This window comes from Aythya marila (genome assembly GCF_965140915.1).
Source record: "Aythya marila genome assembly, chromosome: 1".
NCBI classification, from domain to species: Eukaryota; Metazoa; Chordata; class Aves; order Anseriformes; family Anatidae; genus Aythya; species Aythya marila.
Window position 1 is genome coordinate 119,812,811 of NC_139042.1, and position 22,430 is coordinate 119,835,240.

General features: G+C 40.2%; 1 protein-coding gene across 12 annotated transcripts in view; it reads right to left on the reverse strand.

The window, feature by feature from the left end:
* ZBTB20 (zinc finger and BTB domain containing 20) overlaps window positions 1-22,430 on the reverse strand; it is a 452,132-nt gene that overhangs the window by 279,963 nt on the left and 149,739 nt on the right. For all 12 annotated transcript variants that reach the window (XM_082751625.1, XM_082751617.1, XM_082751629.1 and 9 more), the window contains one exon: window positions 2,911-2,986. The gene's annotated coding sequence lies outside the window, so the exon portion shown is untranslated. The remainder of the gene's footprint in view (window positions 1-2,910; window positions 2,987-22,430) is intronic.

Sequence of the window (22,430 nt, forward strand, 5' to 3'; positions counted from 1 at the left end):
CTGCCCTCTCCCACTTCTCCCTCCCATGCTCTTTCGTGCTTCCCTCTGGCCAACACTCGCAGCCCCTCCAACTCCCTCCTCCATCCCTAGTGGCAGGGCACCCAGGACATGCTGAAGGGCGCAAGTGTTAGCTCCCAGGCCAGTTTGGGTGAGCTGACTGGTCCTCCTGGCAGGACAACTATTGTGTGCATCCCGAGTGCATACTGTTACCCAGAGCTGTCGCAGTCCACAGTGGTTACCCCATGTGAAACAGAAGCCCGCTTACAAAGAAATTACCTCCTGGCTGCAGCTCACTTGAGCTAATCTTATGTAAGAGTTGCTTTCGTTTATTTAAAAACAAGAAAAAAAATCATTTAAAAACTGAAGGAATGGAAATTTAAAAAAAAAAAAAAAAAAAAAAAAAGAACTGTAAAATTTCTAAAAGAAAAAAAAAAAGCCAAAGATAAAAGCATCAGTAGTTGATGCAAACAGGTGAACATGCTAAAAAAAAAAAAAGGAAAACAAGAAGAAAAAAAGACCCTGAACTTCAAAACATATCACCAGGGATACCACAAGGGATGGTTGCCACTAATTTAAAGATTGTATTGTCCCTTACTAGAGGGTGCATTTATTTTCTTTCTTTCTAGGTATCAGGACAGTAGCTGTATTTTCACACCAGGTTAAACTATTGCTATCAAAATGATAGGTTAGGAATGAGCTCCACAGGTATGCACTAAAAAAGTTCTTTGCTGCAAACCGAAAAACAGGGACTGGTGCTCAGAAGAGATTAGGGATATCTCAGGAGCAGAAAAGGGAAAAAAAAACAACATCAGAAAGCTATGTCTTCACAACAGGAAGCCGTGGGAGGCTCGGGGTGGATACTAAGCCACTGTTTGCTGAGGACTTGAATTAATGTATTATGGCTCTATAACGATCAATTCCAATGAACATATCCAGACCAAGATCCTCTAAAGGAATGATCAGCACTGGCTTACAGACTTGAAAGCAAAAAGGCATCATATGAATAGTATTCTGTCTTCATGCGTCACATAGGCACTTTACATCCTGCCTCCTACAGGCAAACCAGACAAGTCCTATGTAAAATAAAGATCTACTGGGTTTCACTTGTTCTGCCTGAGCTTTCCTCATCTGATTCCAGCCCTGCAGTCTCCCACCACAGTACAGACTCCCTGCACAGCAGCGTTTCAGCTTTTCACCCACCCTGTGGTCCTTTGTGCCAGGCACAGCTGGGCAGCTTGTTCTCCTGTCTGCTAAGCACGTTGCTTACATCCCTCGCCCAGAGCAGGGTGGAAGCCATGGCCCTGTACTGCAGTTTTCCAATGCCCCATATTGAAATTCCTTGCAGAAGCAGGACACACTCTATCAGTAGAACATTCTGGCTCCTCAGCTGCCATGGGGCTGTCACATGCTGTCTCCTTGGCTATCCTGGATCATGACCTAAATCATGTACATTCTTCTAACCCCTCTACAAAGTGACCCCAATGCATAGGTCTCATGTGCTGAGCCTGAAAGCAAACAGTACATTTGGGGAACCTTGGATTTATTTCAAAATAGATGAAGTCCTTTTCCAAAAGAAACAGGAACATTAAAGCCTTTGTAATGGAAACAGTGAGACATGGGCTTCAGACTGATCAAGCTGAAGCAATCTTCAAGGCAATCTTTTGTCACAAATGAGCAATATTTTCACTCCCCACCCCTTAGCAGACCCCTGTGATATATTTTATTTCCTTTGCAACTGGCATCAACTCATTTTACAAAGTCAAATACAACTACCTTCCTTGTTTCTCTCTCTTGGGACTCTTTGAAAGAGAAGGAAAACATCAAGACTAGACTGTGTTGTGGGATTTAACATGTCAGGAGAGAAACAACAAAGAACACAATTATAGGAATGATACATAATACAAAATAAACTGGGAAAAGGGTGAGACAAAGAAAAAGCGCAGCTGAATCATCTGAGCTATAGCTGCAGAGATCCCTGCATAAATCCCCCCTATAATTTCCCCTATCACAATCACTTGGTTTAGGATTCTGCTGTACTCCATTTCACCACTGCCTATCACTCACACACATAAAACCAGTGCTGCTTTGAGCTACGCTACTCCTTGATCATAAAAAGCCTTCCTTCCCCCAAACCCATCTGCCTGCCAGCTCAAAAATCCCAGGTAAATCCACCACAAGGTATCACCTCCTCACAGCACTTAGAGCTGCAAGTTGTGCCCAATCACCATTTATCCATCTCACTTCGGGCACCATTTTGTGAAGACTGACTCACTCCACCATGTCCTTTACTTCTTAGAGTACTAGGTAATTTGTCCTTTGCAGTAGCATCCATTTTGTCTACCTGATTTCCTCTCTTCTTGGAATTTCATGAGGTCACATCGGTTCTATGTCACAGGAGAGTACACGAACTGGTACAAGGGGAAAAGTCACCATGGAAAGAATAAATGTCTTCATAAAAGGACACTATCACTGCCTGACATCTATTTACATTTCAGATGTCATCACACAAGGCTGTTGAAACTCAAGCAGTTTTGGACAGTAGCTCTCATTCTGTGTCACTGACATCTCCCTAATAGGGTGTGTTTGTGGCATTTCTCTGGGCTTCTTGCATCATTTGTACACCATTCTAAGTACAATCCTAAATGTAATCATTCTTCTGCTGTCCTTCAAAGCTCCTTTCTATCACTGGCCACCTTTCACATCCAGGGTTAAAGAAGCTCTCTCAAACTTCTGTTACCTTGAATTTTTCTGCTGCTTCATAGGAAAAGAATCGCATAGTAACTCAAGCAATGCTTTAAATATGCAGAAAAGAAGTAACACCTTTATAATGAAAAGGTGAGCCTTCTAGTGAGAGAGGTCACTTTCTAGTAGCAATGTGCAAAGAAATGCTAAAGCCTTATTATTACTCACAGCTATAGGGAGATCTCCTTCAGCTCAGTCGATGATTGTGTGGAACCAAAGGACCAGGACCACGAAGGCAATTTGTCTGAAAATAGGAAAAGGAGAGCAATCTTTTATTTAAGAGTATCATGTATTTGCAGTTGGCTGCAGTATTTTCTCCATCAAGGCTCCATCTTTAAAACAAATGCAGAAAAAAATCTTTCTTCTCTCTCAAATGCTCAGAAAGTTTTCCATCCAATTTATCTTTTTCATTTCAACTTTTCAAAATGTTTTATAGATCGCATGACTTGTTTTTCCAATTTTTATGAACTTTGTTCCAACCTGATGACTAATGGAAAAATCTTTTTATGGAAAAATTGTGAATGTGATGTACCAGATTCCATAACTCTTGGAAAAACTTTTGCATCAGATTATCTATAATACGCTCTCCTACCTGTATTCATTGCTTTTTAAAATGTGATTATGATTACTGTGAATTTGTTTTGTAATAAACTAAATACACACTTTCCTTGCAATCTAAAATTTAAAGACTTAAATGCTTGCAGTAATGACCGAGTTCGTTATTTGTTCCTTCCTAATTTCTCATGACTAGATAAAATGCTGATTAGTTATCCTCTTGGTTTCCTCTACCTTTACTTTTCCATGAAATGAAAGACCCTGTTTCTCTAGTACTTAAATCAGAAGGCAAGAAGTTAAGGTCTCCATCTTTTCCTCCACCAGCACTGTAAGAATCATTTTGTCACCTTGTATGAATTGCTTGCTTCTGCAAGTATAACTCTTGTGATCTCTAGGGAAAGATAACATCACAAAGTCCACTAGTATCCCAAGATCAAATGTGTTTAAAGCACCCATGACAATGAAGTGCTCCCAGTGCTGCACTACGGCCCTTATTCGATAAGCACAGGCCACAGATTTCACTTGGACAGCTCAAGCTTAAAATCACAAAATTAGAGCCTAATGACTTTATTAATAATATTATTAATAATGAAGCATTTATATTCTCTGGCCATTTTCATTTCAAATCGGGATTTATGGTAACGTGAACAAAACCCCAAATAAATTGCATCTGAAATTATCAATAGTTCACAGAAGCCCAGCTCTGTCAAAATGTGAGGAACAAAAAAGGTGCAGCCATAGCTCCTTAACCACTTGAATGCTGGCTGTATTTTTTATGACAATCCTGCATTAAACCTGTAAGTTGGGAGATACAGGACTAGGAAGAAGTATCGGCAGTGGTGTGATTTTTCCTTCTTTACTGACGACCTACATGTGGTGTTTTGCTTGAGGCATTAAATACATCGCAGAAACATATTTGAGTTGCCTCAGTATCTAGTGTTTCAACAGTAATATACTTCTCCTTCCTTATCTTTTCCCAATACAGGGTTCACAATGGTCTGTAGAAGCATACATTCATTATTCCTCAGCTAGCATTCTGCTTTCCTTTTTTTTTTTCTTTTCTTCCTTTTTTTTTTTTTTTTTTTTTTTTTGGTGGAAAACAGACCTACATAGAGTTGTGTAAATTACTTGGCTGGTCAACAACCACAACAGAACTCAACGCAGCTCTCTCCCTTTCAGCACTCTGCTTTATCCATAAAGCTTACCTTGTTCTTAGCAATAGATTGCTTCTTTCAGCATACAAATGCTGTCCCTGCATCATCTACCACAAAAACAATTTTTAAATGTATGCATTTGAACTCTTTGAGTCCACCTTCTCACTGTTTCTCCTCTTTTTTTTTTTTTTTTTTTTTTTCTTTTTTTTTCCTGACAAGATTTCTTTGCATTGCAGAATCTGAATAGGGAGCTGCACCTGTTAGCTCTGTGATACCGCAGGGCTCTCTAGTCAACCATCTGCTTCTCAAAAACTGTGTTATCTCTTGGGCAAATGAGAAGACAGTAAAGTTTGTTTTATCACCTTAATGCTGGACGTGATCATTTATACTGTACTATAATGTACAAGGCCAGTCAGAAGTTTTACTAAGGAAGAAAATTCCAGGTAAAAAGACAAAGAGGGGCAAGAAGAGGAGGGAAAAGAGTCACGGGGATGAACCAAGAGGAAATGAATGGGAAAAGAACTAGCTTGCTTCCAACAAAAGTCAACTTGATATGCTCTACTTGGACCAAGTGACTTATTGCACATTTCTATAACGTGCTTCTATATAGTTGCAGAAATAAAAACAAATTGGTAAAAACTCGTCAGAATTTTTAAATAAAAAAGCTTGATCCAGCCATTTTAATGTGACTTCTTGTCTTGAATTACTGCCTGAAACTCATCTCTTTCGATTGAATGAAGTCTCAGAGCGCCACCCAGGCTCTGCCTGTTTTTTCCAGGAAGAGAAGACCAATGCCTGATTCATACTTCCATTATATCACAATTGTGCTTTTGTTTGGCATCCTCTCATCTCTTGCAAGTCACTTGCAGATGGTCTAGAAGCCACAGAACAAGCTGTACTTCCTTTTGATGTCAGCCATCACCATCTTGTGGAAGCCTTCCAGTTTACTACACACAAGGTACAATGATCACTCTCCACAGATCTCTCTTCTGACTTTAAAAAACTTGTCATAGGATTCTGTACTTAGCTTTTCCTCAGCTATCAGGTTCCCATTATTATCAGGAATAAAGAAATAACTTGCACCGCTTTCATCTCATGAGGCACACTAAGTTCACAGCACCCAATTCAGGAAAAGGAACCGGGGATTTTGTGGATTGCTCAGTGCCTCGTGCAGATTGGTGGTCCAAAGGAAATACTTTGGAGAATACTATAATGCTGTTATGTAAGTTGGTGTTATGCCATCCCTCTGGATTTTGCTGTCAACCCTGATCACCCTGTCTCAAATAGGATGTAAAAGAAACAAAAAGGGTTCAGAGAGTAGAAAGACTCATTAAAGCCCTCAAGAGCTTTCCATATGCAAAAAGTTTAGAAAGCTTCAAACTGACAGAGACAATGAAAAAGACTGAACATAGGAGAAGTGATATAAATGTAGCTGCACAGAGAAAAAAAAATAAATCTGACCTCCCAAGAAAAGAGGGGACAGTCATTAAAACTAAAAAGCGGAACATTAAAACCAATAAAAGGATTATTATTTTTTTATCCACATACTATATAATTAACTTGCAGGACTCTGCACCCAAGACAGCGGAAGGGCCAAGATTTTATGAGGGTTTGAAAAAGGACTAATTATTGCCATACTAACAATAATAAAAACATGAGAATAATATAATTGTAGAAATAATTATTAGCAGTAGTCAATAAACAGAATATCCGCAATTATGGTACAATAAGGAATGAGGACTGAAAACCGACCGTGTTTAAAGACAAAAGCAAACTTCAATTTGATACCTATTAAGGAGAAACTACCCTTGTGGGAAAGGTTAAATCACTTACTCTTTACTGGAAACTCTGCAATTTTTTTTTGAAGGACCTGATACTGGGTTCTGTGATGCTAATGGTATAGCTTTCCAGAGTGGTGTCTGAAATGTGTATTATGCTCCTCAGTCCAGTGTTCAACTTAAATACCCCACACGACAGAGTTTGTACAACCAAAATCAGATCCTTGTAAAATCAAAGAACATTTCTGCTCTTCAGGGGTATGTGCTATTTTTATTTACTTGTGAAAAGTGAGATTATTTTGGCCATTTCTTTTAATGCACGTAATGAAGTGGGGGCAGAAAAGAAGAAGAATATTTTGTAGATATAACAAAAAAAAAAAGCTAGTGATAGTGTTTCTTTATTCGTCAGTTAAGACATGAAAAAGAATCAAATTTAAGGCAAAGCATTGTTAACCATCTACAGATCTCCATGCTCAAACAGACCTTTTTACTATTATAAAAAGAAGTTTACATGTGGGATAAACAAAAATCAGATTCTCATGAAGTTGTACCAGTTCACAGACAGCCAAATGAGGCTGCATTCTCATGGATTTCTGTCCACGCTGGGTCTCCGATGTATAATTTTGGTAAAATTGTGAGGTAGCCTCTCCCTCAGTGGGGTCATTAACAGAGCCTTTCCCCTTTAAAGAGCTGCCTAGTTCCACAAAACATGTGGAAGCCTTGGTATCTTGGAGACTTTTACTCATCAAACTTGGCTGAATGTGGCTAAATTAAAAAAAAATAATAATAAAATAAAATAAAATAACAGAATTGGAGACAGGTAACACTAACTGCATCCAGGAGCAAACAGAGTGGGTTCCCAGAAATCTCATTTCCTCGGGGAGACACGCCTAGGGAAGATGTACAGATGCAGGCAGCCTCTGAGACTTACTTAGAAAAACTTCTGTCCCTGCAGAATCTCCCCAAGCATTCCTCCAGTGAAATCAGCCTGTAGCAAAATGCAAGCACATAAGGGCATATGTTTCTGCCCTACACTCAGCTGCTGTGGAGATGTTTAAGGTAGAGGAAAAAGCTGGAACCCATTTAAACTAAATAAAATCAGGCCGCATACTCTCTGCCAAAAGCTTGTTTTATTTCCTTGTACATCGGTATATCTTTGCTGACACAAAAGCATACACTACAACCTAGAAGACTATCTCCACTATTCCAACTTTTAGACGAAATAGAGCTGTGAAACCAAAATATCACTTCTTCAGAAACAGGAAAAAAAAAAAAAAACACACAACGAGCACTCCCATAAACAATGGTCAATCTAAAGCTGCAGAAGAAATATATGCAGTAACACACATTCTTACCTGCACAAGCCTGTAACATCAGCCTTTGAGGGTTTTTTTTACATCTACTCTGTAACGATGCATTTTTTGAAAATGCTTCTAGTGCTCAGGAATGCCAAGAATTTAGGAAGAGAGCCACAGCTTAAGAGAGCAATTATTTGCCAGTAAATACTCAATTTGCTTGTCCTGTGATTTTTCTTCTCCTAACTCGCCCTCTCCATAATCCGTCTCTTGCTGCGTCACGAGCACAAGAAGTCTTTTCTTCATAACATAACACTTCAGTTAGCTATTTTGTTAGCATTAATTAAGAATTCCCTCTACTGGTCATTTTCTATACTCTTACAAATAGCACCTTGAGCCCCGGACATTAGAAAGCAGTGAGTCAGTGTGTGGGATTCAGCCACCGTTTATAAACACCTTCAACCACATTCACCCAGTTTACAATATTCAGGACATCTCAGCTGAATTACTGCTTTGTGTCCAGTTTGTATTCAGATGGGGGCCATATGTTCCTTCATGTATTAGAGCAGAGCTCATTAGCACTGCTGCAGTCAAGCCACAGCAAACATATTTTTTTTTTTTTCCTATCTTGCCTCCATTTTAACCTGATTAAAAACATTTTCTTCAGGGTAGATTTCTGGAAGAGAACTGCTCAAATCAAAAGTACTGCCAAAATGGATATGTGTAAATTTAAAATTACTTTTAAAATCAGTAGTTGCTTTTGCTGCAACAGAACTCGGTTGCTGTTTAGGATTAAACTACTTACTAAAAGCACTTTCTAAAAACACGGAAAAGCCTTCACAAAAATTGTTAAAGTAACCACAAGGGCTAAATATTCAGTGAGCAAAAAGACCTAGAAAAATTCAGTATTAGAGCTCTCTCTCAAGGATTTAGGCACATAACCTATTTTAAAGAGGGTATGCATCTGTGCAGGCAGCATCATACAACTAGATTAACACCTTGCAATAATGGGGAGAGTGGGTGTAGTTAGAAATCTGGATGTGCAAATTGTATTTCCTAAGAAATTTTGTGTAGGCAAGTTCCATTCTGCTCAATCAACAGTAGGCAGAGAAATACTATATTTGGCAAAAATTAATAAAATACAGAAGGAGTGACTTGAATCACCCACATTAATTGCTAAATGAAAATCCAGGTTTTGAAATACAAAACAGGAACACCCTTATAGGGAGTAGAATTAAAAAGTGACCCACCTGGGATTGAACGATATGAGAAGGAATGCATTTAAATCCATTTTAGGATACAAGCAGGTCATCTTTCAAAGTCAGTTTGGGTCTGGTTACTTATTACGTGTGTGAAAATTACAATGTGGGCCAAAGACTGAACATTAACATCACGTTGTGGACACTTTGGTGCATTTAGAAGTACGGCATGCATTTCGTATGATGCAGTGATAGGGCAGAAAAACAGATTTGTCAAATTCACAGAATCACAAAATGCTTTGGGTTGGTAGGGACCTTAAAGCCCACCCAGTCCCAACCCCCTGCCATGGGCAAGGACACCTCCCACCAGCCCAGGTTGCCCAAAGCTCCATCCAGCCTGGCCTTGAGCACCTCCAGGGATGGGGCATCCACAGCTTCTCTGGGCAAAAAATTCGACTCAAACAGTAAAATGTATAATAAACAATAAACTGTGATAATAATTCCTCATATACAAATGTGCATTCTAAAATACCACATTCTGAGCACAAACAGAATCAGAGCTATCAAACATCCCTAATATAATGCACTCATTTTGTGTCTAAGCTATATATCAGCTGCTAAAAAGCAACAAGTGGGTAATGTGCTCAATCAATCCAGACATCTTTGGGATTCTTGTACGTCTATATCTCATATGCTCAAATTGATTATCGCATGTTAGAAATGATTTAATCTTCCTCCCCAAACCCACCTGTCCACCCGTAACAGAAAGAGATCTATAAAACCACCTCCTGCACGCAAGACACCATCCAAAAAAAGTGAAAGAATGATGAAACAAGTGACATGTGAAAGGTAAAAGAAGCAAACAAAAAAACTACAATTACATTGCTCTGTTATTCCCTAAACCTGATTTCCCTGTGAAAACATGACACAAAATACACCTGAAGGTCAATATACCTAGCATATAGGCGCCCTCAAAAAACAGGACAACTTCAAAATGCCCATTTAGGTCCTGTCACATCACCGTGGACATAAGCAACACAGTTTTCATTGCTTTTAATAAGAGAGAGAAAGAACCTTGCAATTGAGACCGTGTTTTCAGAAAGGGTCAGTTCCTCCATAAGTCCTTAAAAGCAGTGGACCTGCACTCCAAAGGGAAAGTCTTTGAAAATATACTCAACTTTGGATGAACGGAGTCACATCCTAATTGCATGCAAGATAAACTAATGGTTTTCCCCTAGGCTTTGACTTAAACTGACATAAACAAAGCAGTCCAGAATTAGATCTATTGTCTAGTATATGTTATGTATAATTTAAAAAGAGAGCAGAGAAGAGATCAGTCTTAGGCGGTACTTTCAGGTCTTTTTTTTTTTTTTTTTTCCAGTATTTATATGAGAATCTGAAAATGAAACTTTAAATCAACTTTAAACAAAATGAAAGTACATTAAAGAAAATGAAAGTGACAAGCAGAATTCTGTTGTTAAGGCTTGCAAGCGAAAAAATAAACAGCACGAACAAAAATAAATTTGATTTTTATAAACAACTGTAAGCAACCAGACTACGTTGCAATATTCCACAATAAATAATTCTTTCTGAAAAAAGGGGGATAAGGGCTTCCTAATTTTTGTTGTCTTAAGGCACGTATTTTCACGTTAACACACTAATTTGTCTTTGCAGAGCCGAGCTTCTGAAAGAAGAGCTGACACACTTAATAGGAACAACTGGGTTAAATGGGAATTTACTGGATCAAGTCAGAACATAACAAATTCTTACTTATCCGGTGTAATTAATGTAAAATTATACTCTTCTCAACAGGGACTGCACGGTAAAAGGGATATCTGGTTTGCTTAGGAGGTGCCCCCATTAGCTGCCTTTTTTTTTTTTTTTTTTTTTTTTTTTTTAACATGCTCAAAGCAATCAGCCAGTAGAGCCAGACACTGTCCTCAGGTAACCTCGCGTAGCTGACTTGAGTGCAAAACACTGTCACTTCTCAGACTTCGCACACTGTGATCGGCCTCCTTCCTTCACAGCCGTCCCCCGGGGGAGGCCAGAAGTGCAGCCGGCCCTCTCCTCGCTCGCGTGGCACCGGCACCGTGCAGCGGCAGCAGGGCTGCCGGCAGCCCCGCAAATCTCCGTGCGCTTTTTGGGGAGAAACCCTTCCAAATTCAATTGACAGAAACACGGATACGTGGTCACCGTCACTTTTTAACTTCCCCTTTGGATTATTTTTTTTTTCTCCCTGCTAGAAGCTCCTACTTGCTCTCAGTTTCAAAGCTTTTTTATGATTATTTCCACCAGCCAGCCAGACTTTCTGCGGCGACGTCCAGGAAGAAAAATCTCTTAACGTGTCTTGGTGCTTTTTGGGGGACCACAGCAACTCACAGGACTAACGTCCCCATCCCATCTCCCCACAGAAGGGACCCTCAGCACTATCCACGCCACGTGTCACCACGACAGCACTATCCCTGAGCAGTTTCAGCTGCTACAGCAGAGGAAAGCAGAACTCAGAGTAGTAACTTTAGAAGAACATCTTAACCTGGAGGAAAAGAGAAACATATCCTGCAAATTACACCCATGTTTAGGTACACTAAGTGGGTAACAAATGATTTAAGTGCTCCGGGAGGGTTAAAATTCAGCTGCTGAATGCTATGCCTTTATCCAGTAAATCCCTACCTAAATCCACAGACCAGCTTCTGATCAGAAAACCCTGAGGCAAACCTGAGCTACTTCTACCTGAATCCCTGCCACCGACACCGAATTTACAAAGGTGTGCCTCTGATCCAGACCCGACCCAAAGAGTGATGTCTTTGGGAAGGCTGAACAGTGGCTTGGTAAGCAGCACATGTCCCTTAGGTCAGCCTGCACGGGCTGTTACCAAGTGGAAAAGGGATTTTGGGCCCCGGTGAAGAGGCTGCATCCATTAATTGGCTGGCTACAAAGAGTTTGCATGTGCTCGACTGTTTTTGTTGGGGTTTCCCACCTACCTCTGTTGAAAGTTGCCGGAGAAAAGCTGGCTAGCTATTTGGCAGAAGATTCTCCCTGATGGGATTTTAACCAACAGTCCAGGTGCCCAGTAGACGTTACTGATGCACAGTTCCAGCTCTGTTTTTTTTTTTTTTTTATTATTATTATTTTATTTTTTACTTATTTATTTAAAGTTTTATCCATCTTCACTTACAGCACGCAGTGCACTTATTTTCAGCTCAGGTTTAAAAACTCACCAGGAGAAAAACCGTAATGCCTTATCCTATCAGACTAATAACGCAGAGCTTACATGCCCTTTAAATCAGAATTGCTTCCCCCCAGCCAACGGTGGATAAAATTGTTCTAGACTGCAGCAGATGGAACTGGAAACCTTTCCTTCCTGTTTATATCTGGGGCACATATGATCAGCCTATGCGGATAAGGCTTCAGCAAAACATTTCCAAAAGAAGTGTATCAGGAACGCGAGCATTTGCAGATAATAAATCACAGAAAAATGCTCCATTAGAGCTCTGGAAACAGCCCTTTTCACCCTGCAAAGGGGATCAAAAGCTCCAAAGTACTAAGCCAGGCTGGGCAACTTCAGTCTCTACATCCCTCAAGCATGAGAGGAGCACACAAATCTTTTGTATGTCAACAGCCAGGGCAACAGCGGAGGGAGAAGCAGAGGTTTCCCGAAGCAGCTGCTGACAAGGTGCGCTCAGGAAGGAGCACAGAGGCCCTATGTGATCGCCTTAGAGTAAGGAAGGTTTCCTGGTAGATCTCCAGGACTAGGCACTGCGAGAAAAGACTCCCCACTCAGGCCACAGACTGGGAACCTGACCAACACATGCATTTTCTAGTGCTCATTATCAGTTTCGGAGAGCAGGTTTATCTTCAAAGGCCCTAATGCAGCAGGGAAAGAGCATCCCCTGCCCTTTGCAGCCGGGGAACACAGGCACAGATATATTGACTTTTCCAAGGTTACAGAGACGGAGACGAGGAAAAGAACCCAGATTTCTCTTGGTCTGCTGATCAGAGCCTTAAAAACACCAAACAATCCTCCCTCCAGCTTCAAGGCCACAGTTTGACGCTTAGTACTTTCGGAGGGCATAATCTGGGCACAAGTGAGGACGTGCAAGACAGGGGAAAAAAAAAAACCCTTGTTTGATCTTCACGGGAAACCCTAGCCCTGAAGTAACCTTGAGGTAACGCATAATGAAAAACATGATTTCTACTTGCAAGTTTAACACATGAGGTTTGGCGGTCATCAAAGTGGTTTTGACTCTGAAGTGAGAACTGGTGTTTTTACACTACACTTTCAGCACAGTGGTTTTAAAATCTCTCTGTAAAGATGGATACAAGCAGTTTGTTTATTAGGTTAGGAATTAAAGAGTGAACAAAAAAAAAAAACAACAAACAAACAAAAAAACATTTTAAACTCTCCTTGGCTTAATTACTCTTAACATTTATTCACTTAATCAGAAGAAAGAAAAAATCAGCTTGACTTTTTTGACAGCAAAGACAAACCAACCGGAAAATTCACCTCCTACAAGAAATGTTGAAAGGCAAAACTCTGGATAGCAACATGTTAATAAAATGCTTTCAAATACAGACACAACTCGATTGTAATGAAATCTTATATTCTCTTTGACCTGCCACCTCTGCATTCAGCTTCTCCCCTCCAGAAGACAGGGAAGAGTCTTAGATTCAAGTATCATTTTTCACCTCCTCACCCAGAGGAAGGGGCACTGCACAGGATACAGATATGCAAAACCAGGTGTCTGTGAATTTACTTTGCAAACTACCTGCTTACACAAAAATAAAATAAAATTTAAAAAAAATGGAAGAAGCTACAGTAAGGTCAGAAAATATGACTATTTCTTCAACATTATTTTGTTTCCTTCCTTAATCAATGTTGCTAAGACAGATGAATACTCTTAAATTCATTTCAAAAATAGGGAATACTGGGGGCCACTGATAGTTTTTTTTTTTTTTTCCAAGTTTGCAACAAGTCAGCAGCAACGCTGGGAATGGACCACTGCTGCCAGGCTCTCATTTTGTGTCTCTGTCTCTGCTCCGGGGCCCCAGATCTTCCCCAGCTCCTGGGGAATAGTGACTTTTATATCTAGAGATCAAAGGGGCAGCATTTATTCTCTGAGGACATGAAGTCCTAATACCAGCTAAGACTAAATGCTCTTAAATTGTTCACTGTAGGGAACTTGGAAAAGAGACTTTGTTTTGCACCATTTATAGTGTTCTGCAATCAAAAAATTTCAGAGACTGCAGGAAGATACGTACTTACATTTAGGTTTGAGATGACTGTTCCAGGCCTCACCCTAACATAATATTTCATAGGCAAATAATAAAATGGATAGAGATGGTCTTTCATAACAAGCTTCCAATTTTATTTGGTTCTATTTAATCACGTATTTTGCTGAGGCCAACTGCATTCTCTCTGGTTGCTTAGACAGTGGGTTTCATGCATTCTTGCATATATTTGAACTTTTGATCATTTTCCAAAAATTCACTGCTAGTATCCTAGGCAGCCATCACTGGGTAGTGATATGGGTCATTCTAGTTCAGAATAAAAAGGAGATGAGTGTGACTGATCCTTTTTCTCAAGGCCAAATCTCATAACAAATCATCTGGAAAACTGCCAGTGACTTCAATAAGACCAGAAATTGTCCCTACTGTTATCTAAAAAAACTTCATCTTCCTTATGAGAAAAGCAGGGTGCAAATTCTCTAGCCAGACTAGCTTCATTCTCCTATAGACTAGGAGCAGGAGAATCAGATGAAAGAGCAAAGAAAGGGATAGAAGTCTTTACTGCTGTCTGTACATTGTTGCTCATTGAATTCCAAAGTAGATGTAGGGAAAGCAGCATCGCCTCACTTCATTGCAAACAGTATTGCATCAGTTCTTTCCGAGCAAAAGTGGAAATCCTATCTTTTTTCTTTTTTTTTCTAAGAGCTATTTAGAACACTTTTAATTTATTAAATTATATAATACAGGCCTGTTCCTGTCTTAATCCTTTGGACTTAGCTCCCAGCAGAGGGTGAATGGAAGAAAATGAAGCTGGAATATAAACTACTTATGAAGTGCCTTTTGCCAAAAAAAATAAAAGGACAAAGAAAAAAAAACATGTTTTTGTTGTTTGTTTTTAATTTCATACTTTGGAAAAATATCAGTGCACCTATATGTGTGTGCGTGCACATATGTCAGAGTTACTGGAATAACAAGAAAGAAAGTGAGTTGATCTTTAAAAAAAGGCAGGAATCTGGGACTTGAATTCTCTGACTTCAATAGTGTTGCAAGGACTTGGAATGTGACAGATACTGGCATATTGTGTCCTGCTGTGAATGAGCGCTTGACTCTGAAGCTTTATAGCGTCTCTGTTCCTAAACAGCAAAACGCACTACTCACGAGGCACATCTGAAGACTTAGGATTTGATGTGCTATTCTTGACCTCTCCCTTTCCAGTGTGCAGTGCTTACCCTGTCAACTGCCTGGCCTGTTATTGACCTTTAATTTCACAATAGGCTCGTGTTGACAAATCACTTCGAAATGAGATCAACATAGATACGTAACTCATGGTACGATACAAACAGAACGGAGTTTTCAAAAGCTGGTGAGCACAGGAAAACAAGCAGCAGTCATTATGTATAAGGGGAGTTACACGTTTAGCTGTTTGCATGCTGGGCTGACATCCTCAAGTATGGTATTATATTGCTAAAGCACCTTTTTTTTTCCTGAAAGCCTATAACATTAATTTCTTTCCTTTTGTTGATCTAGTCCTATATCGTCTCTCAGTTCTGCTAGGCAGCCACCTCTAAGATGATGGCAGGTATACAAGCAGGACACAATACTGAACCACCAGGGGGTAATGGGATTTTTGTTTATTCCAAACATCACCAACCTTCCTTATCACCACATACCTCTTGTAGGAACACAAAGAGAACATATAGGAAGTCAATTTCAGGGTGAATTACATGATAATCAATTTATGTGCCAGAGGAAAAAAAAAAAAAAGATGGAAGGCGGAGGGAGTTTGAGATGCCTGCCCACAATGAAGGAATTTCAGTCTTGAGCTTCATACCCCATGAGCAACCCCTCTAGCAAAGTTATCTTGTTTCACTGCTCTTTATGTTACGGGGTAAACACTTAAAGTGATAAGTTAACCACAGAATGTTTGTATTAAACATGGGCCTCCTGCTCCCTAGTTTCTATAATTTACAACAAAGAGTTTATTAAACACAACTCTTTCTGTCTGACATTCAAATCCATCTCTGCAACACACTCTCCTCTGGATTTGCGCCACAGAATGAAATGCTATGGAAAAACAAAATAAACCAAAACCCTGCTGTGGAAACAGGACAAATCTAGTTTCACATCCCCTGCAGAGAGAGAAACAAGACGGAAGTAAAAAGCACCAAATGGAGCTCATAAAGCTTCACTCTGATCTCAGCCTCCACATTCTGGCAGAAAGCACCACCTAAGAGATGTGCTCTGCTTCAAGTGACAACAGCCTCTGATTACAGCGTGAGCGCAAAAAAAAAATATATTGTCTGTGAACAATTATCCCAAACAAACTCTGAATAAGGGAAATCTGACGGCAGAATAAGGGGAAATGTGGTGGGAGGTAGGGCCGATCGCCCCCCTCCCTCGCCAAGGCCTTATCTCACACACCAGCCATCTGTAGTAGCTGTGCCTGCTACTACAGCTTGTGGGCTCCGCAGAGCCTCCTCTCCGCAGCCTGCCTGCCTCTCACTGCACCCGTCAGAAGCCTTCTCCACCACGGGAGGGAAGCTAGTGTAGTTTGGGAACAAAACCGATCCCTTTTGTCGCAGGTACATGCTTGTGCTCCTCGTAACACTCCACATAGCGGCACATAAGCAGAAGGGAGCCCATCCCAACCCACAGATGCCACGGGGAGTTAATGGAACTAGTGTTCGTTAACTCTCTTGATAAATCTCCAAAGAAAAATTACATATTTGTTAGCAAGTCACTGCCCACAACAGGAAGAGATTCTGGACATTTTGAGCCTAACATGACAGAGAAAGATGCACACCTTTCACTACTCATAAGTTACTATTCCTTAGCTACACCTTTGAAGGCAACCAACAACCCAGAGAGAAAAGGATGGTGAGCCTGAGGAAGGGATTCTTCGGGGGAGGATTATTACTTTTACATTACAGGCACATAAATATGTACTTAAGCGTACACACCCTCGTGTACTTAGGTACGTATATAAATGGTAAAGGAAAGAAAAAGCAAACAACTAGATACAGAGAGGCCAGCGTGGGATCAACCAAGCTGTCATCGTACCAGCAAAACTGCTCTTAAATTCAGGTAGGAAACAGCTCTTCTGCAAAAACGCTTTGCCCAAACAGGGGAGACCCTTTAACACCTTTAAGCATGAGGGGAAATCCTTTAACACCTTTATTGCTGAAAGCCCTCTCATGATGCCCGGGACATCATGTCCACTTCTGGACTTTTGAGCTTGGTTCCTTGGTGTACTTGGCACTCTGTGTATATTCCTCGTTGGGCTTTTACAGGAAGATCATCTCTGAATCCCATGTCAGAGGATTGTCTCCATTTTAGATTACAGTCCTCTATTTGACTAAAAAGACAGCATTCCACTGTGATTTTTTTTTGTGTTGTTAATTAATTCATTTGAGACTATTCCTTAAATTTTCTTTTTAATGCGTTTTTGTGTGTGGGTATTATTAATCACTTCTAAAGTTGCTTGCAACTGTCAGGGATTAAAAAGTCTTTGCTAACGTACATATATAAATCTGTTTACGTTATGCATGTTTATGCACGTGTGTGTGTGCACGTATACATCACAAAACAGAGCAAAACAAAAAAACCTTCCAACTGCATCTTTCTCCCTCCTCCCTTCTCCATTCTGAGCAGGTTCCCGCTATCAACTGCTGGAGTGTGCTCACTCTACACCTAGAGCTATAATTATTTTGCTTTAATTTTACAAAACCTTTTGTTCCATTCCCACGAGCCCACCTGATCCTTATATTACACTTGCTCTATTAAAACACTCATGCAGAACAAAGCACAGTTGTACTGATTCATAAGTAACTCGCCCCCCAACCCCCTTCTCTTTTTCTTTCTACTAGGCTCATACCTCTGACTGTAGTTTCATGACACTGGCCGTGATGCCAGTCCATGTTCCCATTTTTGCCTTGTTTTCTTTTAAATCTTTTTTTTTTTTTCTCCCAAATGTTCTTAGGGTCAAATTACACTATTGTTTGCTTTTGTTGTTGTTGTTGTTGTTTTTTTTTAATTGCTGTCATTCTCAGTCATTATTTTGTATTACGCTCTTTGGCATGACAACAGATATAGTGCATAGGGTGTTATGGAATTTATTTGTTGTAATCAGACTCTAGGATTTATTTATTTTTTTAAAATGATTCATACAATACAGGCACTAAAGCTAGCCCAAGATGTTACAGAGGCAAGGAGAAGACCATTTTTAGCCCAACCTTTGACATCAGCATCCCCTATCTACAGGAAAAGGGCACAGAAGCTTAGGTCGCGCTATTACCTGAGCATGGCCTGCATGAGCCACCACATTTTACTGAAGACTAAACACACTGACAACACTTGCAACAGGATCTTCAGAGGCATTGGGCATTTCAGATTTAGGAAAAGAAAAGAACAACACACACAACAAAACACCTTCTCATAAATTATTGCTGAAAAACTGAAGGACAGAGCCCAGCTCATCAATAAAGATGGGAACAATAGAAGGGCTTTTCCGTCTATTTGTCCTGTACAACAACAACTTTGAGCTGAGACAGCCTCTATTTTCTGGCTTATAAAGCACCAGGCATGTTGTTAGGACCAAGGAACGGGTAAATAGTAATCAGCCAGAACAGTGAGGAGTGGATGCTTATGAAGGAAACAGTAGAAAAAGGGAAATAAAATTGAGTTCTCAGCAGCCATCTTTTCAAGATGGGGAGCAAGACATTTTGCAGCGCCCTATGGCACAAAGCCGGTGGGTGACTACTGGAAAACAGACCAGATGAAGGTGTAAGAGAAGGCAAGAAGAGGAAGGGAAATGGCACGTGCGTTTTCTTTTTCCTGTGACACGTGTAACAATGGTGAATGCTAATGATTTACGGCAATGAAAGAGAATAACAGGGAAGAAGGGGAACGTGGCAAGGCACAGAACAAACACGGCTGTAAAGGGTGCAAATGAAAGTTGCAATTTCCCAAAGAATAACCGTTCTGCACATTTTATGTAGCATGTCAAATCTATCAGATTTTCTCTTATTAAATCATCATTCTACAGCAACAATCATTCTCTCAATCAATCCCCCGTGTTGTTAACTCTTAGTAATGACTAACTTGGCAGGAACTGATGTTTACATATATTTTAAAGTCCTTAGCACTGCTCTGTATTTTTTTTGGATGGTAAATTTCCTTTACATTTTGTCTTTTGTTTTTTAACCAGTTTTTAAAGGATGGATGCATTCAATTGGAAAATAAAGTTTTGTAACACACATACACACACACACACACAGATTATGTTAGCTCAGGAAATTGGCAGTGGGATAAGAACAATACCATTCACCTCCTGATTGCTGATTCAAATCTAGCCCAAGTGAGATAGTCACAGAAGCTGTAAACCTCCCATGGTGGCTTTGTGATTTGAGATTATATTTTATGAATCTCAATCCACTTCAGGCCAAGAACCAGAATCGCAAATCCTCTGCCTCAATGAGTATTAACTGGCATCACTGCACACAGCAACACAGGAGATGCCAAACGAAAAAAACAAAACACCACCAAACTGGTCCTGGATACACAGATCCCACCTTATCCTGGGAACTGATCATTAAGAGACAGGGTTGGTGCATACAAATGTAGAGCACGAACAGGGAAATGTATATCTCCCTCTCTACCAAACAGAAAAAACAACTTTCCTGCAGTCACATCTGCTAAGTGCTGCAACATTTACCTGAAATGTGAGCTCCAAGAGTTCAGGAGTCCTAACTTTCCCCCAAACCAGAAGGGGTCTGGTGTTATGTCCCTGTATTATGACAGAGCCAAGAGACTAGGACAGTACAAGGAGAGTAAAGCCAAGGTTTTTTATCCCAGTTACTGAGGAGGATGCATTAAGCCTATGCACACTCCTTCCCCCCCTTAAAATCAAAAGGGGCACAAACAGACTGACTGCAGACTTCAGTCATTCTTTGGTTTACTTCTCCTGCCTAGATGGGAGGACCAATTAAGGCATTTAATTTCGCAGAAGAGTAATCCTGAGGAAGGCTGTGCTACACCTTTTACATTATTAGGGACACGACTGGTTAGATGGTGATTAGGAGAGCTATTGCTCTAAACAAAAATCCCATTGCAGCCAACAAAATAGCGATGTTGAGGCATATTTCCCATGGCTCCTTCTTTTAGGGAGCATGAATGGCTAGAATCCCTCAGGAATTACCTGCTCCACTTTCCTTCCTTAGATACATTCACTAACCTGAGGTGTGTGTGTGTGAGGGGGGGGAGGTCTCAGGACCCAAGAGTAGATTTAAGTTTTTCTACCATCTGTGCTGAAGTGCAGCCAATGCAAATTCCACCTTCAGATCTGCACTCCAGTGCCTCCCTGTTATGTTTCATTTCACACTTGTGATCTTTATTCCTTAGAAACAGGAAAAATGCACAGTTGATGAGCCATGTTTGCATGCAACTTGAATTTGTTCCTTCAGTGGTTGCTGTTTGGACGTGCACTTGACTATTGAAAGTGAAAGAGAGATAAGAAATAGAGCCACATTTTAAATGGACAGCTATTCTTCATGCCACACAGGGATTTTCAGAAGCACGTAGTTCTCTTCAAAGTTTTCAGAGGCATCGCTGAAAGCATTCACATACACAACAAGAAATCAGGTGGGAAGGTGAGATTTTCCTCTTCCTTGGCTATTTATTCATTTTTTCTTCTTTCCCCTTTGTGCCAATGAAAAGGGGGGACACTAAAAATGAAAAATAAATATGGGTTTGATGGTCTTTATCCACTAAAACAAAATATTAAAAATGGGTAGCCCTCCAAATTTTAAAGGATAGCTATGCATACATAACCACAAAATTTGTTTGTGCTTCTATTACAGAAGCTTCAGTAAAACGTATAGAATAATTATACACATAGCTAAATACAGAGAACGAGTACAGTTAAATTCAGCTGATTAAGCAGAAGAAACACAAAAACAATATCCCCCAAAACTATTAAGAGTTTGGGGGAAAAAGTACATCTTTTATATGAATTTAAACTTCAGATATGACAGAGAAAGATTATTTAATTTGGGAGATGTAAGGTTAATAATGTTGGTTCACTGGCAAAGAATCGAGATACTCACTGGCATCTTTCTAAACCTACAGAAGTTGCTCTAAGTATGTTTTGGGGAGTCTCCAGAGGGAGCCAACTTGCCAAGGGAACCTGTACGTCTGTGGAAGCACACATTACTCAAGATGATAAATTACACGATGGCTTAATCTAGCAAAGCAAGGAACCAGTACTTCAACATAATAGGTAGAGTTTCACTGGAAATAAAAAAAACCTCACTCTCGGAAGGCCCAGCAGACATTTTCAGCTCTCATTTAGCACAAAGTTTTATGGTTACTAGCTACACTTCGAAAAACCTCTTGTGAACTTGCTGGGTGTTTTGGGGAGAGCTGATTACAGCAGGGATCAAGAGAACTCAAAAACCTAAGTATGCTTCAATCTGCCATGCCTCTTGCAAGGAAAAAGGCAGCACCAGCCAAGCGTAGACGCAGGAGCTCCACACAGGCCCACGCTGATCTGCTGTGCGCTGTGATGATGTGCTGTGCATTCACAGTCTGAAGAGCAAATCTGGACTCTCGTGAGTCTTAGCCTTTGTGGAAGCTCAGATCCTTTGAACTCTTTTAGCTTATTTAATAACTAACACACTGGCCTTGCGTGCACTGCTGACTCCGCCTATGCTGGAATTCCATCATTATTTTGCGTACCAAGTGACCCACCAGTTTTGAGAGGCTTTGCCAAGGATAAGAGGACACAGATGTTTACCATGACATTTGCATGACAAGGTGTTTATCTTGGATAACAGCACGGACAGTAACACAACAGTGAAAAAAACCTGTTCACGTATTTCCTAGGAGAAAAGGTCTCAGATGAAGAAAGAGTACCCAAAAAGAAGATGCTACTACACATGCACCCTAGACTCAGCCCTAATAAATCTGAATGTGGATCAGGATTTGTATTTTACAATTAGGTTCAGTGTCCTAATTAGTTTCTCAAACCACACAGAGAGCAGAGGAAGGTCACTTTAGACATATAAAAGGAGACAATAGTAAACTTTTGAAAAAACATTATAGAGAATAATTGTGCTCTGGAGGATTTATTTATTTACTAATGTAAACAGTGCACACTGAGATAACATCTGGCAATGTTTATTACAATGAAACCCAATCAATACTTCTGTCTGCTACAATATCTGTCCACAAAGCAGTCATTCCTCCTGGCACTCACAACAATACTCAGCTATCTGTTAGAGCAGCCTTAGTCAGCAAAAACGGAGGTGCTCACCTGAATTCTACTATTTGAAACCCAAAAGAACACAGAGAATCAGGTGTACCTGGACAGAAGAATGACGGAGGAAAGTCAGAGCGAGAGATACAGGGTGTAGCATTGCAAAAAGCACACAAGTTATCCTTACAGCATTTCTAAAAGCAACAGATCCCAGGGTTGTTTAATAT